Here is a 14646-nt window from a genome sequence, read left to right as displayed (position 1 = left end):
CAAGAGGAAGGCATCAGAGGTCACAGGGAAGATGAACCCTTCCAGAGCAAGCCCCCAGTGACACCTCCTCCAGTCAGGGCCCCAGTTACCATTACCTGCCTACATTATCACCCAGTTATTCCATTCAAACTAAGATGAACTGATTAGGTTACAGCTCTCCCAATCCAGTCATTTCACTTCCAAAAATTCCTGCATGAATGCAGGAGATTTTGGGAGACACTCCTATCCAAGCCATAACAGGATCTAAATTGCCAGCATCACTATCCTTGAACTTTGGGCTATTAATAAGTAAAATAAGCATTACTTGAACACAAGCACTGAGATGCCATGATAGTTGATCTGATAACTGAGATAGCTACTATGTGACTAATGAGCAGAGAGCCCATACAGAGTGGATACACTAGACAAGGGATGATTCAAGTCCTGGGCAGGATGGAGTGGGACAGCATAAGATTTCATCATATTAGTCAGAATGGCACACAATTAAAAATGTATGAAATGAAAAAAAAAATGTATGAAATGTTCATTTCTGGATTTTCTATATGGTTCATATGGATAACTGGAACCATAAAAAGTAAAGTTGCAGTCAGGGAAGATACTATAAATGCTTGGTCCATGTCTTTCCAATCTATGGAAGAACAGTGACCGTTTTAAGCATAAACAATATGGCCAGGCAGGATCTATTCATATTTATGTCCAAAAAGTTATAGATTAATAACAAAGCTATCAATTATGCTAACAAAAATTATTCCATCCAAAGGAGTACATAAAATGGCAATGGTAATTGAGTAGATAAAACAATTATTCTAGATTTGCCACTGAAACAGGGTGTTCTGGCAAGCTGAGATAGTTACACTACAAGTCTTAGAAGCTCTAGTTTCCAACCCCAGCTTTGCCAAAAACTAACCCCTTAGGGCCTAGATTAGTTACATCATTTTCCTATCTCACTACACCAAGATTAATGAATTTGAAAAAAGGGAGAGAGAAGTCAAAGACTGAGTTCTTCCAGGGTGGTAGTACCTTGGAGGTTAACCCAAGTCCAGTATTGTATATCTTTGCAGTAAGAGAATGCCCTAATATACTCAGAATTATCAGCCACAGAGAAAAATGGTAAAAATTTTTACATTAGATTGGTGACAAAATCAGAATGCCAATATATGAAGGTAGAATGAATGAGAAACATAAGTGTCAAATAGTCAGATTGGCTTCCCTTTTAGGAAGATCTATGTGGGAAATCAAAATTTGAAAGCAGGGAGGCTAGATGAAGAGAGTTAATGAGACAACTCTTAAGACCACGCCAGCGAGCTACAATAGTTCTCTGCACTGATTTCCTTCAAAGAGAAGCAGTCTGGTGGGACAGAAATGGAATGGCAAGGCAAAGGACCCAACCCAATTCTGCCACTCACTAGCAATGTCATTCCATCTCTAAAGCCTTAGTCTAACTGTAGAGATAACTCTGTTTTGTGGAATTGTGCTGAGGATTAATGATGCTGAGATTAAACACCTCCCACATAATCCGTGTTGGGTAAATGCTGTAATTCTAACTGCAGAGCAAATCCACACTTGCCTTAGGACAAAGTTCCCACTCTACAGGGCGGGGCTCAGGACAACTTAACACTTTCTTATTCTCTGGGATCCCACTTTTCTAGCTTCTCTAGAGAGGTGCAGACACCCTTCCTGATGGTAATAATCCTTTTCCCTCTCAAATGACTTCACCTCAAATTAAAATCTTGAGGTCTTAATAGTGAAGGTCTACCTTCCTGAGACTCTACTGCTTTGTTGTTTTTCAGTACGCATGTTTTTCAGTGCTCATTTGTTTTGTTAGGCAATTACCTAAAATGGTCAATGGCTAAAAGTACACTGTTTTTCTTTTATCAGTTTAACTCTCAAAGGGTAACCTATGTCCAAATTCCGGGAAACTCATAGTTTCCCTAGCTTAATAATTTGAAATATGCCTTTTCTTAACTTTGCGAGATGCCTTGGGAGGTGAAAAGGGTAAGCCTATGAATGGCTGTGTTATCAGTTTGCAATGGAACTACTTTGGTTTTCTTTAGGATTTTTAAAATGCTGACTATGCTTTTTTTGTTTAAATAATTGCAAATTCACATGCAGTTGTAAGAAATAATATAGACAGATCGTGTATATCCTTCATTCTGTCTCCCCAGGGTAACATCCTGCAAAAACACAGTATTATATCATCAACTAAGAAACTGGCTTGATACAACCCTTTAACTTAAATCAGATTTCACCAATTTTATGCACACTATTTACACGTGTGTGTGTATATGTGTGCGCGCACGCGCAAAGCCCCCTTCTTACCTTCTCTATCTTCCTAACTACTTTGTTTTACAAAAGACCCTATGAAGTGCGAAGAACTCCAGAGACCAGGAGACCCCAGTGAAAAGCTCTTATAGAAACAGTTTCTGGTTCTGTCAACCTATCAATGCCCCATATGACAGATCTTGATGTTTCCATTTCTTTTTCCCTCTCAGGTAGGGCTGTGTTGATCAAAGGTGAAGACTCTGTCATATCTACTTCTCTTTCCTAGTCCCAAAGAATCTATTTGTTCTGCTTTAGTCTATATTCAGCTTTTAATGTGATCGAAGAACTCAGAGTAGATATACAACACTCATGAGCTCTCTGTTCTTAGTGCTGGAGGTTTGTGGAGGTGCCAGGAGTTAAACCCGACTGACTCTGAGCCGCTCTGGCTTGGCAAGTTCAGAGAATAAACTTGACGGGAAGTACCTCCGAAAAGAATAAATGAATTGATCTGTGAACAGTGAGACTCTGCCTCACTGTTGTCTTGAGAATTAAAGTTGTAACTGAGAGATGGTTCTCTTCCTTCCATGCTTCCAGACACCATTAAAATAAACTGCCCCATTGCTTCCAGTCACACTGAAAGTGGTACCCAAACTTTGATTACATTTCCCAGCAACGATACATTCCACTCTTCCAAAGCTAAATAACCCAGGTAGCTACCTGCTAGAAAAGAACACTTTTCCTTGCCTCTTTCAGGAAAGACAGGGAGAAAGAAGGAATATTCCACACTCCTAAGAGTTTTACCTTTGCATCCTGAATTGTACTTCTTTTTTTATTCTGTGTAATATTTACTCTTGATATTAATCTCCTAATAATTTTTCATAGTTAAAAAAACAAGGATAAGTGTTCCTATGTCCTATATAGCCAATTATATCTGGAACAATGTTACCTAATGAGTTTCTGACAAAAACAGGAGAAGAGCCCAAATTGCATAAACTTTCTTGAAAGTTTTGGCACTAAGATTTTGGTTTGGCAGAATCTCTTCCAAATAGTATCATTTTTCCAAATGACTCGCAAAGCTGTTATCCAGATGGTCAGATCTTCTTAGAGAGCCAATGCTGCCAACTCTGTACATTCTACCATGTGTTCGTTTCTTCCAATAAATGTCATTCTCTAAGTTTGAGTGATCTTCACTCTCTTTTACCCAATCTGTGGTACGAGTGGGGATGCTCGGTGGGGACTCCTCCACACTCTGAGATGGTGAAAACCTTCATCCTCTATCTGTTCTAATTTCTATCTGTTTGTGACCTGGCATCCTTGAAGTTCTCATTTTTCCCACAGAGAAAAAAATGAACCATGGCAAAAGATTATGGTGACTCCCACCATCGACATTTTTATTACTCTGCAAGTCTTCTATCTGCCAACAGCCAGGAGAATATTTACAGTCTCCTGGAAGCAAAAAAGAGGTTTTCTATGTTCACATGACCTTGTTACCTAGGACCCCAAATACTTTCTGAAAAAGGGTCTTTATAAAATGAAAGAAATATGATTATTAATGCTTTTATCATCAAATTCCAAACATAGTTCTTACAATATAAACTATGAAACTCCAAAGCCAAAACTACAGCATGCTGTTACCAATGCTGATCCTCCAAGACGAATCTTCTAATTTCTCAAGTGTTGATAAAATATCTCCAATCTACAAATAGAAAAGTAAAGCACATTGGATCCTCTTTGTACCTTTTTAAACTTTTGTCAATGAGAAAAAGCTTCTAATAATAACTGTGATGTGTCACAAAGTTAATACTTTCTGGGGCTGGAAAGAATCCACTTGTTATAAATGAAGATTTGTACTACCTGGGACAGTAGAGAGAGAAGAGGCAGCTTTAGTTGATAGACCCTGGAGCCAGATGACCAGTGCTTGGAATCCCAGCCCTGTCACTTACTAATGGCAGTTGTATGACCTAGGTTAAGTCCACTCTGTGTCTCAGTTTCTTTCTTTTTTTTTTTTTGGTGGAGGTGGTGGTATCAGGGATTAAATCCAGGGGCACTCAACTACTGAGCCACATCCTTAGCCCTTTTTGAATTTTATTTAGAGACAGGATCTTGTTGAGTTGCTTAGTTGCTAAGTTGCTGAGGCTGGCTTTGAACTCTCAATCCTCCTGCCTCAGCCTCCCAAGCCACTTGGATTATGGGTGTGTGCCATGGTGCCCAACTGTGTCTCAATTTCTTGATCAGTAAAGAGTGAATAGTAATGGTACCTACCTTGCGGGGTTTTTATGAAAATTGAAAATATAATGAAAACACTCAGAATAGTGCCTAGCCTACAGATGGCCTTTCAATAAATGTTAACTATACTCACACACCATATAACGACATTTTTGTCAATGACAAACCTCATATGATTGTGGTCCCCTAAGGTTACATTGCCTAGTGACACTGTAGCCATCTTAGTTTGTATAAGTACACTCCCCCGTGTCCCATAGGAGGAAATCACCTAATGACAGTCTTCTCAGAAGTATCCCCATTACACGGCACATGACTGTATTCTCCACTGAAAATGCTATTTGGTGTTGTCAGTGGTCTTTTTTTTTTTTTTTTTGTAATTTATCAGGAAATAAGCTCCTTGGCACAGTAATTTTTCATTGTGTTCTCAGGGCCAGCTGGAATGGAGCAGAAAAGATTAACAAGCCACCCACTAATGACCAGGACTGTCACAGTATCTATGAACCAAGAGCCTTCTGGGAATCTTCGCCATGTGTGTCATGGGAAAATGTGAAGGCCTTATATTATGTTGTAATTCACTTGCAATTATAAGTGGTAATGACAAGGACTATTTGTTTTGTTTTTTTTCCCTAAAATGTTTACAGACTCTTGGATAGAAATAACACGTGGAAATATGCACTACAACCAACAAGTAAGTCATACTCCTTCTGCTAACAGTTATAATTTTGTTTTCACTATATCCTAAGTTTTGGAAGGCCCAATAATCAGGTGCCCTTATATATCAGCAGATATAAAACTATTCAATATATAAGGTCGACCAATGTTCTATCCACACCCCAGCAATATTTCTCATGAGCCCTGGCAAAAAAAAATAATAATATATTAGTAAAGGATTTCTGTAAAATGTTACCACTCCCAAAGAATACAATTTCTAATTAGAACCAATGGTGATTGGTTTTTTTCCCCAATCTCTTTTGATTTCTAAAAGCAATTACCTTTAGTTAATTGACAGATGACTACAGGGATCCTTTGATATTAGTGGCCCAACAGATTCTTTTTCTTAGAATAGATGGAACAGAATGTCCCAACATCATTCACAGAATAATTCCAGAAGGAACTCCCTTCCAGTATTTAATTTAATACAATATTAAAATTTCTATGCTAAGATAAAAATACTGCTCATATATGATACATAAAATTGCCAACCAAACAGTCATTTGTCTTTCTCCTAGCTAACAGAAATCTAATTTTCTTGAGGTCATCAATGGGCTCAGCCCAAGGATGCAGGTCATGATTGGTTAAGGCAGGCATGGTTGTCTCATTTTTCTTTGACAGGTACCATTCCAGATGACCTTGCACCTGGCCAATGAGATATGAAGGAAAGTCCACTGACTTGAGCAAAACCTTGAAGGGTTTGCATCCCTGATAATGGGAAACCTCTCCCACCTACCATCCTCCTTTCCTACTTGGGTTGATGTAGTAGAAACAAGTATTTAGTGCTATGGTAGCCATGATATGTCCATGAGACAATAAGCATGAAGACCCAAAGCCAACATACAGAGGATGGCAGAGCAGACGGTGGAAAGAATGAGTCCCTCATAACATGATTAAAGACACTTCACCAATTCCCAGTGCTGCCATCCTCCAAACTTCTTATAATGTAAATCAATTAAAAGTCTTTATTGCTTTATTACTATAAGCTAGTATAGCAGTAAAATCCACTCTTCCTTCTTCCATTATAAATTGCCAAAATGGCCACTCAACTATATTAGCAGCCTCCCTTGAAAATGTGTCCCTGTGAGTAATTCTCTGCAAGGATTATGAGTAGAGATACATGTGATATTAGTGTTGTGTTATATAGAAAAATGTCCCTATTTTCTAGAGATACATACCAAAGTATTTAGGGATCAACTGCCATGATATAAAACTTAATAATTTTTTATCAAAAGGGTGATTTAGAAATAAAGTGGGGATGGCTATATAACACTGTGAGTACAATTAATTTATACACTTAAAATGGTTAAAATGGAAAATTTTTAAAGTATATTTCACCACAGTAAAGAAGTTTTAAAAAAAACCTATTCATCAAAAGTAAGATGTTTGTGAATGCTATCATAAAAAATAACAAATGTTGGCAAGGATGTGAGAAATCAGAACTGTTATTCAGTATTGCTAGGAATGTAACATAGTGTAGCTATTATAGAAAATGGTCAGGAAGTTCCTCAAAAATTTAGAAACAGAATTATTATATGATGCAGAAATTCCACTCTGGGGTGTACAACCATAAGAATAGAAAGTGAGAACTTGAACAGATCCATGTTTATAGCAACATTATTCACAATAGCCAAAAGGTAGAAATAACCCAAGTGTCATCAATGGATGAATGGATGAACTAAATATGGCACACACATATTAAGGAATATCATTCAGCCTTAAAAAGGAAGGAAATTCTGACATGTGCTACAACATGGATGAACCTTAACAACAGTATAAGGTTCTATATGTCCTTATATAGAAGGATATATGCTATATGAAATAGGCCATTCACAAAAAGATAAATATTGTATGATGCTGCTTATATAAGGTATCGAAAGTAGTCAAAATCAATAAAGACAGAAAGTAGAATGGAGGTTGCCAGGTGTTGGCTATGGGGTGGGCAATGAGGAGTTACTATTTAATGAGTACAGAGTTTTATTTTTTTGCCATTGAAGTGCACAATTAAAATGGTAAAGATCCTAAATTTTATGTTAGGATATTTGGCCACCACCAAAAAAAAAAAAAAAAAAAGAATACACATATAGAAAATGAATTATAAAAAATTAGTCTGTACCAACAAAGTCTCTTGATCCTTAAAAAAAAAAAAAAAAACTACCACCTTACGTAATTTGGAAAGCAGATCACATTCCTATTAAGTCCTACAACTAAACTTATTTGCAAAGAGAGATACAAAAGAATTTAGAAATGTGGGGCCTTGAAGGGTTGGAAAAAGCCAACGACTTCTATACCTCAAACAGTCCGAGATTAGAGATGAGAATATGGTGTTGCTCTACTAGAGTTTGGATCTGGAATGCCCCACAAAGCTCAGGTGTTGAAGCTTGGTCCCCACTGCAGCAATGTCCAGAGGTGGGGCTTTCAGAAAATGACTGGATCATAAGAGCTCTGACCTCACCAGTGAGTTGACCCACTGATAGTGAAATGGACGACTGGGAGGTAGTGGAAACTATAGGCAGGTGGGGTATGGTTGGAGAAAGTAGGTAGGTCATTGGTGGCATATTCTCGGGGACTCTTATCTTGTCCTTGGCCCTTTCCTCACTCTCTGCTTCCCATCTGCTATGTTCTGGAAAGCTTTGCACTGCCATGCCCTTCTGCCAACATGTTCTGCTTAATTTCCAGCCCAAGGCCATGGAGCCAACTGACCATGAACTCAAAGCTCTGAAACATGAGCCAAAATAAGCTTTTCCTCCTTTAAGTTGTTGGTGTCAGGTATTTTGGTCACAATGATGAAAAACTAACACACTATCCCTCCCAAGCGTGCTATTTCATAGCCTTCAATACAACTGTCCTGCAATTGAGAGAGGGAATATGGAGGGCAAGTATGCACAGGAGTAAAGCAGGCAGCAGATCTTGAAAAGAACACTGGGGAGGGCTGGGGGTGTGGCTCAAGCGGTAGTGCGCTCGCCTGGCATGTGTGCGGCCCGGGTTCGATCCTCAGCACCACATACAAATGAAGATGTTGTGTCCGCCGAAAATTAAAAAATAAATATTAAAAATTCTCTCTCTCTCTCTCTCTCTCTTAAAAAAAAAAAAAGAACACTGGGGAGATCACTGGCATGTGTACCAGCTGGAAGTGAGTAGAAGCCAGGTGAGCTCCTGAGACAGCTGTGTTAGCAAAGGGACCACAGCCAAGCCAATAATACCTATGGCTGCCTACTCTCTATACTCTCCGAGTCCCACATTGGCACCAGCAGACAGTGGGCTGCAAAGTGGGGTGTGAGTAGAAGGGGAGATAACTTGCCTTTCAGTTCCAGGTGGGGAGGCCATTAGGAACCACGTCTGACCCTCATGGCAAAGAGGGTGTGTATAACCCAGAGACCATGGGCTTTTTAGGTGGGTCATTTACTGGATAGGGCTTTGTTTGTGTTCTGAAATAAAGCCAGTTTGTTCTATGGGTAGGTAGGAAATAGGGCATTCACTGATAGTTGGTGGCTAGAGAGGCTAACTATGACAAAGACTGTTATCTGTGAAAAACCCATTCTCCCCTTCTTCTATTGTGATAGAAGAACAGCTAGATATATAGCTGCCTAGCTATGACACTCCCTGGCTCCTCTATGCTGGGACTTAGCCACACGATTCAGTTCTTGCCATGTGACTAAATTCTTGCCAATGGAATGTGAGCAAGAGGGATATGTGCCACTTACTAGCTTGGGACATATGTCTCTCAAACATTTACTCCCTATGGACTGAAATAGCAATGACCAAAAGACAGAACCTATGTTGTGGATGCTAGGAACGTAACATGGTGTAGCCATTGTGGAAAATGGTCAGGAAGTTCCTAAAAAATTTAGAATTATTATATGATGCAGAAATTCCACTCTGGGGTATACAATCCCAGCTACCATGAGCTTCTTCTCCCATAACGACATGGAAAATATCCACCCTAAACTAGTGCATGACCTAAATAAATAAATAAATAGACTTTAGTTTTAAACCACATTATTGTTGGATTTCTTGTTACAGTAGCTGAACCTTTTACTCAGGCTAATACATTCATATATTCTACGAACTGAAGTCCAAAATATCTTATCTGATAACTCACCCCATTTCCTATCAAAATGACGAAGTCTCTCTGACCATAAGCTACTTGAGAGACACCTTGATTCTTTTTGTCTCTCTCTTTAATGATTATTTTGAGACATGGTTTCACTAAGCTGCCCAGGCTGGCCTTAAACTTGCAATCCTCCTGCCTCGGTCTCTAGGATAGCTGAGATTACAGGTGTGTGCAGTGGCACCCAGCTGAGACATACCTTGATTCTTAGATGACACTCATTTAATAGAACTCTGCCCTGGAAATCAGGTAATACTCAAGAGCCAAGGGTAACAAAGTAACTTCCCTCAGTCTGTGGAAGAATTAAGGCCAGGGAATGGCTTCCTTACTTAGCAGTGGCCAATCCTTGATACACAGAATTGATAACAAAGATTTTATAAATAAACACATATATCTTACCCCTAAAGATTTAGTTATATTTTATAACTCCTGAGCAAAATGAGTATTCACAGTATCCTTAGAGGTATAAAAAACATGGGATGCCATTACTGGTTTTGTTTTACAGATGACAATGAGGTGATTGGTCTTGACATGCCTGAATCAGCAGTTCTAAAGAATCTTTTCTAGTCCTTTTGCAATATGCAATTATTTCATGTTCCTTCCTATTCCTAAGGCAAGAAACAAAACAAAAACCTGTAAAGCAATCTGACCACAAGCTCACTGAAAATAAGATCCCTGAGCCTGGATGCCCTGGTCCACAGCTTTGAAACAGCATCACAGCATCTGGCCCTTGGTGCCAGCTCCTAGTGCCAGACCCAGCGGCGAGCCCTCAAGATGCTGGCTCTGTCCGGCTAGCTTTGACATCAACACCTCAGGCCTAGTTCAGTGTTGAGAAACAACAAACAGGAAACAAACCAGAGAGAAAGAAGAAATGCCCCCACCCAAACCCCCAGAGGACAGATAGGCCAAGTAAGTCCAAGAGATCTGAGAAGCAAATTTAAATGGAATCTTATGTGGCTGATGGTTGAAGGCCAAGACCAAGAAATGCCAGGCTAATGCATGTGACTATCAAGCCCCAAACACTGAACCTGTATCTCCCCATCAAACAAGCTGGGAGTGTTATACCATAGGTGATGATTAAAACAGTCATTCTTCTACACCCCACTATAATGGGAACTCAGAATGCAGCAGGACCCATGTGCACGTGTCCTTGATCCAGAGTCTCTGGCTTCATATGAAGGCACTGCTCTGTGGTAGCTTTGAGATGTTGTGCAAATCACTTAACCTCACTAAGCCTCAATTTTCTAATCTGCAGAAGGGTTCATAAGAATACCTATTCTTTTAGGCTGCAATGAAGACAAGAATTAACATACATAAGACTCTCTGATGAGCATATGACAAGCACATGTAACTGGAAGCTACTATTATAAATGCATGCATTAATATCGCTGATGCCCATTCCATTTGTGGTTCAGGGAAAAAAGGTAGAAATGCAGATTTATTCCAATTTAACGATGACTAGTTAGGATTCAATGAGGAATGTGAAAGAGAAAGTAAAACAGGCTTTCAGGGTTCTCTTGGAGAAGCAGAGTCTGATGACCTTGTTTAAAAAAAAATCCTTCCAATAGTTTCTAAGAAATTACTTTATGCTGATGACTTCTCCGAAAGGACAAAAAACCCATGAAATATAGTAGACCCGAGGTTGCTTGCTGGAGTTCAGACAGATGCTGAAGAAGGCTGTACATCATCCTGCATCCTTCCCCCAGCTAGAAGAACTAATCAACAACTCAGAACCCAAACTCCCCTGAACACACAGAGCCACTACATCACCAGAATGACAAACAGCCAAACAAGGGACTTGTAAAATGCAGTTAACTGCCTAATGCCTGTTCTTCTGAAGCCAATGAGCATTCCACACACCTGGTGAAAGGTGATCTGATGCAGTTTCTCCCTTCATACAGTACGCTGTACCAAAAACAGCTCAGAATAGACCTCATCAATGGTCAGCCCTCCCTATCATCCCCAAATCCTCCCCCATTCATCACAGATGATGTGATTTTATGCTAATTTTAAGCACTCAGAAGGCCTCAGGTTATGAATAAGAGTGTGTCCACAGAATTAGGGCCTTTCTCATGCTAGGCCATTGCTACCATTGGGCTACATCCCCAGCCCAATATGGTTAATTTTAGATGTCAACTTAATGGGGCCAAAGCATACTCAGATAACAGACAAATCTTTATTTTTGTATGTGTCTGTGAGGGTGATTCTGGCAAGATTAGCATTAGAATGAGTATTCTAAGTCAAGTCACCCAACCTCACTAAAATCTGTTCTCACTAATGCACTGTGGCAGTGTCCAATCTGCTGAGAGTCCAAATAGAACAAAAACAGGTAGGGGAAGGGTGAGCTCTCTCCTTGAGCTGGGACATTCATCTCCTGCCCTTGGAGATCAATGTTTTTATTCCAGCATTAACACCAGTGGCCTTCCCAGGTTCTCAGGCCTTCAGACTCAGACTGAATATCACCACTGGCTCTCCTGGGTCTCCAGTGGCACTTCTAACCTCCATAACTGCCTGAGCCAATAACAAAACTCCTGTCTCCTGTTGGTTCTGTTTCTCTGGACAATTCTGACTCATACAATCATCACTGAGATGTCTTCTCAGTTAGTTAATGAAGTCAAGTATATAGCTCTATGACACATCCTCACAGGGACTTCCAGGTGTGCTGCTAAGAGGACTGGCAATTTTCCACTCTCCTTCAAAGAGTAGGAAACATCCAGCTCCGAAGGCTGAGGCCGGAGGATTGAGAATTCAAAGCCAGCCTCAGCAACTTATGGAGGCCCTAAGCAACTCAGTGAGACCTTGACTCTAAATAAAATAGAAAAAAGGGCTAGGGATGTGGCTCAGTGGTAAAGCACCCCTGGGTTTAATCCCTGGTACCAAAAAAAAAAAAAAAAAAGTAGGAAACATGATCAGTACACAGCATACATAGCAGCTAGCAGTAAATCGAACTCTAAACTGCTCTCTGCATTGGGCCCTGGCTGCCACGCCCCTCAGTGGCTCTCTAAAGGGTCTACTTGGTCCGGAGCTACTTCCACTGGGCATGCTCTCCAAACCATCCCTTTTCATTACCTCCTACGCCAGTTTGCCTCGTTGGTCCCTTTCTATTTCCCTCTGAAGGTAATTGTACATTGATACCTCTCTCTTTTAGGTAGAAGGGAAGAGCAGGGTGTGAGCGGGGGAATCATCTCCTGTGACACCTATATAGACACCCTGAGTTCTTCCCCTTCACTCCTTATACTGTACCTAGACCATCAGTCTCTTCAGCACTGTGGTTGGCTGCCTGGTTTCTACATTGTGGCACTGTTGTAGTAGCCCACTACCACCTGCCACCTGCCTGTGCTTCTTCCTTTCCAGCTACAGAACGTGCACCATTCACCCTTAAAGCAGCATTACAGACTTTGTAGAGTACCAAGAATACTAATTGTAGCATATGATCTGCATCCTCAAATTAGTTAAACTCTGTAATTGGCTTGTGCCTGAAATGATTAGATTGTGAGGGCTATGACTTAATCAGTCCCTCCCAGTTTGAATGGACTGACTGGGTGGTAACTGTAGGCCGGTGGGGAGTGGCTGGAGGAGGTGGGTCACTGGGCGCATCCTCTGGAAGGGGACCCCCATTCCCTCTCTTTTTTGCTTCCTGGCTGCTATGAGCTGAGCAGTTTTCTTCTGCCACTGTCCTTGTGCCATGATGTTCTACCTCACCTTGGGCCCAGAGCAAAGGAGTCAGTCAACCAGGGACTAAACTTCTGAAACTGTGAGCCAAAATAAACTTTTCTTCCTCTAAATTGTTCTTGTCAGGTATTTTGGTCACAGCAACGAGAAGCTGACTAACACAGCAATTCAAAAAACAGACAGATGGGATTATATCAAGCCAAAAAGCTCCTGCACAGCGATCAATTGACAGAGTACACAGACAGAACAGGAAAAAAAATATGTGCAAACTATACATCTGTCAAGGGGTTAATATGCAGAATATAGGAGGGACTCAAAATAAAATTTTTTAAAAAAAGAGGTCAATTTTAAAAATGGGTAATAGAGCTGGAGATACAGTTCAGTGGTAGACTGCTTGCCTACCATGTGCTCTGGATTCAATCACCAGCACAGCAAAAAATAAAATAAAAAGCAATATACTTAAATACACCTATCTCAAAAGAAATATGAAAAAAATGCTTAACATTGAGGATGGGAAAAGGCTGATCAATAGGTAGGGTAGTGAGTGATAGGACAGATCAGTTCTGGTCACACATAGGGTGAAGATGGTGATGGGGGGAGATAATGATTGTACTGTATACTTCAAAAACTAGGAGAAAGAATTCTGCATTTCATCATGAAGAAATGACAAATGTTTGAGGTGATAGATGATAATTTTAAGTTAATATATAAAACATAAAAATTGTTAAAAATACCTATCAGTTTAAAAAAAATTTAAAGAATAGCAATTTGCCAAACTAATCTTGCTTAAAAAAAATCCTCCTCCTGTGTATTGCTCTAAATCTATTTACCATCTCATCTTTTGGCCTATAATTCAGTTTTCTATGTGGAATTACTCACAAGAAAAGATTTTCCTAAGCAAACAATTAATATTACTTTATCCCCATTGTGAATACTTTTCTGTTCCAGATTATCAGTCAGTCTTATGACTTTGTTATTGTGCATGAAGAAAGCTGCCTATCTGAGGGCTTAGACCTTAACTTGGGAAGACTGATGGGTGACATCACCCTGCATAAGTCAGCTCTGCTCTTTGACTTCATACACACATTGAGGGCAGGGGCCTGGTCTTAGAAAGTTTTATTCCCTTCATATCAGCAAGACTTGTGGATTGTATATACACATGGGATTAAAAATTGGGAAGTAAAATTCCTAGCAATGCCACACCCTAAACAGTTACTTTTAATAGTTAAATATGTATTATCCCAGGCTTTTTTTCCTTAAGTATATAAATTTTCCCAAATGTGATTTTTTGTTTGTTTGTTTTGGTTTGTTTTGTATCAGGGATTGAACCCAGAGGGACTTAACCACTGAGCCACATCACCAGCTCCTTTATTCTATTTTTTATTTTGAGAGGGTCTCACTAAGTTGCTTAGGGCCACGTTTAATGGCCTTAATGTTTATATGTCAGGACTCATGCTGTCCTCTTGATCTTGCTCCCCAACCTGCTCTGCCCACAGCCTCCCTTTCTCCATTAATGGTGGTTCTCATGTTAAAAGCAACAGGATCATCTTAGACCCCTCAGTTTTTTGCACACCTTACAGTCAATGGACCAGGAAATCTTGAACCAAACTTGATCCCAAACCTAATCACTTCTCACCATAGCAGCTAGAGAGGAGATGCTTTTA

The 14646-nt window shown here is 40.0% G+C and overlaps 1 protein-coding gene across 2 annotated transcripts in view; it reads right to left on the bottom strand.

Annotated features, from left to right (window-relative positions):
- Positions 1 to 14646, bottom strand: part of Tmem150c (transmembrane protein 150C) — a 65840-nt gene that overhangs the window by 18615 nt on the left and 32579 nt on the right. The window lies entirely within an intron of this gene.

This window comes from Marmota monax, unplaced genomic scaffold (assembly GCF_021218885.2).
Source record: "Marmota monax isolate L192 unplaced genomic scaffold, Marmota_monax_Labrador192_F-V1.1 WCK01_AAM20220418_F8-fsc00128, whole genome shotgun sequence".
Lineage (NCBI taxonomy): Eukaryota > Metazoa > Chordata > Mammalia > Rodentia > Sciuridae > Marmota > Marmota monax.
This window is presented reverse-complemented; position numbering and strand designations above follow the sequence as displayed.